Source organism: Gossypium hirsutum, chromosome A06 (genome assembly GCF_007990345.1).
Source record: "Gossypium hirsutum isolate 1008001.06 chromosome A06, Gossypium_hirsutum_v2.1, whole genome shotgun sequence".
In the NCBI taxonomy this organism is placed as follows: Eukaryota; Viridiplantae; Streptophyta; class Magnoliopsida; order Malvales; family Malvaceae; genus Gossypium; species Gossypium hirsutum.
In genome coordinates, this window is record NC_053429.1 from 52,737,122 (window position 1) to 52,741,074 (window position 3,953).

The 3,953-nt window shown below is 35.0% G+C and overlaps 1 non-coding gene across 1 annotated transcript; it reads right to left on the reverse strand.

Moving 5' to 3' along the window:
- Nucleotides 1-268: 268 nt before the first annotated feature.
- Nucleotides 269-375, reverse strand: LOC121231387 (small nucleolar RNA R71). The gene has a single exon (XR_005929445.1). It is a non-coding gene; the product is annotated as a small nucleolar RNA R71 (small nucleolar RNA).
- Between the last annotated feature and the right edge of the window lie 3,578 nt (nt 376-3,953).

Genomic DNA, 3,953 nt, shown 5'->3' on the forward strand with positions numbered 1-3,953 from the left:
TGTGACACGCCAGATTCGGTCGTAACGTCTAAGTCGGGTTTAGGGTGTTACAGGTCCAAACACTCATTTAGTAAATTTTCTGAAATCCTGCTACACTTTTAAGATCAATGGCGTTTCTGACGATGTCATTCGACTTCAGTTGTTCCCATTCTCATTGAGGAACAAAGCTAAACAGTGGTTAAACTCATTACCATGAGGGTCAATCACTACTTGGGAACAAATGACCGAAAAATTTTTACTTAAATATTTTCCGCCAGCTAAAATGGCTAAATTAAGGAATGATATCTCTTCTTTTGTGTAGATGGATTTAGAAACTCTTTATGATGCATGGAAGAGATACAAGGACCTATTGAGAAGGTGCCCTCACCATAGGTTACCTGTATGGTTGCAGGTTCAAACTTTTTACAACAATGTGAACCCTTCAACAAGGCAACTTATCGAAGCAGCCGCCGGTGGAATGTTAAACAATAAAACACTTGAAGAGGCTTACGAATTTATGGAAGAGATGTCACTGAATAACTATCAGTGGCAAGTTATGAGAATGAAGCCGACGAAAGCTGCTGGTGTTTCAACCTCGACCCGGTTACCATGCTATCTAATCAGGTGGAACTTTTAAATAAAAAGATTGACGGTTTGTATGGTTCTACTCAGGTACATCCAGTGATGAGGTGTGATTCAATTGGAGGAGGAGTACACAACACAGATTATCCATCCTTCAAACCTAGCACCGAGGAGGAACAAATCCATTATACGGGTAACAATAATTCTAGACCTCAAAATAACCCGTATAGTAACACTTATAATGAAGGTTGGAGGAACCATTCCAATTTCTCTTGGAGAGGTCAAGGAAATCAAAGATCACAACACCCTCCAGGTTTTCAACAACCACCGTATCAACAGGAAAAGAAGCCAAACCTTAAGGAGATGCTAACGAAATTCATCGCGGTATCCAAAACATGTTTCCAAAACACCGAGACAGCTCTGAAAATCAGTAAGCATCGATTCAAGGGCTCAAAACTCAAATAGGATAGCTTGCTAAGTTGATTTCCGAACGACCACAAGGTAGCTTGCCGAGTAATACTGAAACTAACCCGAGGGAACAGCTTACTGCGATTACTATTTGAGATGAAGAAGGGTTAGTTGAACCTAAACCAGAACTGAGGCAAGGACTTGTGGTAAGTAAAGGTAAGGGTGAAGTGGACCATAGTGAGCAAAAACTGGTAAGTAGAGAATATAAACCTCATGTGCCATACCCCAGTTCGACAAGGAGAGACCACACGGATGAACAATTTGGTAAATTCTTTAAATTATTAAAGAAATTACATACTAACTTACAATTTATTGAAGCTCTTTCACAGATGCCAAATGCAGTTAAATTTTTAAAGGAGCTCTTAGCAAATAAGCAAAAGTTGGATGAGGCATCGCATATAGAGTTGAACGCAGGTTGCTCAGCCATCTACAGAATAAGCTACCCAAAAAGTTGAAAGATCCAGAGAGTTTTATGATTCCTTGTTTAATTGGTAGTTTAAATGTTAACAATGCTTTGGCTGATTTAGGGGCAAGTATTAATGTCATGCCTTATAAAATGTTTAAACAACTAGGTCTTGGGAAACCCAAACAAACTAGGATGAGCATTCAATTAGAAGATAAAACAATTAGATTTCCTAGAGGTATTATTGAAGACGTGTTGGTTAAAATTGATAAATTTATATTCCCAATTGATTTTGTTGTTCTAGACATGGAAGAGGATAGTGACGTGCTTTTAATCTTAGGAAGGCCCTTTTTAGCAACTGCTAGAACTATCATAGATGTTGGCAGAGGTGAATTAATATTTCGTGTAGGGGATGACACGATTACTCTCCAAGCTCATGATTCTGCTAAAATATTTAGCAATCAAGATGATTTGGTTAACTCTCAAACTTCTTTGCAGGAGTCCCCTAGGAAGAACGTGATGGAGCCTCATTCTACTTCATGCCACAAAAATGGAGTGACTCATGAAGAATGAACGCTTCAGATCGATGAACTAGATGAATGACAAACACATGTCAAAGAGAAACCAAAAGCACACGAAACATCAAAGCGATACCACAATGAGCGTAGGGATGAAACAAAGCAAATTAAAGTTGGGGATAAAGTATTGTTAGATAAAAAGGACCTCCAAATTGCTACTTCAGAGCTTAATACAAACGGAGTGACTCCTTTCACGGTTTTGAATTTTCTTTTATACGGTACAGTCGAGGTAAATCATTCTCAATTCGGAACTTTTAAGGTAAATAATACTCGACTCAGACCTTATTTTGGTAAAATTGATAGCAGAAGTGAGGAGTTTCAACTCCTCAATCCACTGTAATCATGTGAATGAGAGGTAAGTCGAGCTTAGACTCTAAATAAGCACTTCTCGAGAGGCAACCCGAACACTAACATCACTAACTAGTTTATTTTAGCTATTTTTAGTGTTTTTGTGTAGGTACAGTGGCCCACACAGCCTGGACACACGGACGTGTCCTTGGCCGTGTGGAAACAGGGCTAAAAATTCCCTAAGTATCGAGCCACACGGCTGTAATAGCCGACTTTCAATGATGTGGGGAATAGTGGTTAGAGACCACTAAATTCGACAAATAAGCTTGTAAATTTATTTATTTAATAATTATGAGCCAAATGTGATTTTTGAGAGATTTTTAAATTAGCAATTTGTGTGTTATAAAGATTTATTAAGTCAAGAAATTGAGGAAAACAGGTATCGAGATCTCGATTTTATAAATTGAGCTATAAATATTTTTATAAATATTTATGAAGTATCAATAAGGTAGTATTAAAATTTCGTCAGAAAATTTTAACGTTTGGGTGGTTAATTAAATAAAAGGACTAAATTGAAAATGGTGTAAAAGTTACTAAAAGGATTAAATAGCTCAATTGTCAAATGAGGAAGGAACTAAAGTGCAAATAGGCCCATAGGAGATATTTTGGGCGGCAATAGCTGAGAAAAATCAGGAAATGGGTGAATTAAGGGCAAAATTAGAAAATTGCCAAAATTAACTAAATAAAAATGTGACCAAATGGGAATATCTAGAATTCTCTTCATTTTCACCAGCTGAAAAATAGCCATGGAAGAGAGTTCAAGTTGGTTTTCATACTCTAGCTTCATGTAAGTTTAATTCTTGCTTTCTCCTTCAAATTTCTATGTTTTTGGATTTTTACAAGCAGGTCCAACTTACTATTTTATTAGTTTTTGATTTCAAGGTTAATTTTTAAAGTTGTTATGGATGAGTGCTAGAAACATATGATGAATAAACATAGAATTGAAGTTTAAATTTTGATATATGATAATTTTATCAAGTAAAATTGATGGAAATTGATTTTAGGACCTAATTGTGAAAATGTTTGGAACTAAAGTCTAGTGCTGAAATTACGATTTCCAAAGGTTTTAAAGTAGTTTAAAGAGATAGAATAAAGTGCTAATTGAAAAAAAATCATCTCAATTGAGAGGCTAATTAAGTAGGGAAGAAATTGTTATTTATTAAAAGCTTAGGGGAAAAATGTCAATAAACAGCTTGCACTAAAATAATTTTGGACAGCAACAGTAGACTAAATTTGAAAAATCACCATAAATTGTAGAAATCTAATTAGAAGATTAAAAAAACATGAAATTAAATATTATTAAGTCTAGTTTCTCATAGAAGAAACGGTGTAAGAAATAGATTTGTAAATCATGAGATATAATGAATTTTGTGAGACAAGGTCAGAATGAATTCAGGTTCCCCTATTCTGAATTTTAAAAATCATAAAAAATTGAATACAAATAATTATGGGCTTAAATTTATATTTATAGAATCCTAAATGAGTCTATTTTAAATAGAAATAAACAATAACATCATTCGAATCTTGTATGAAGAGATAATTAATATTTAGTGAAGAAGGGTCAAAACTGTCAGACAGCAGAATAGGGGTGACTT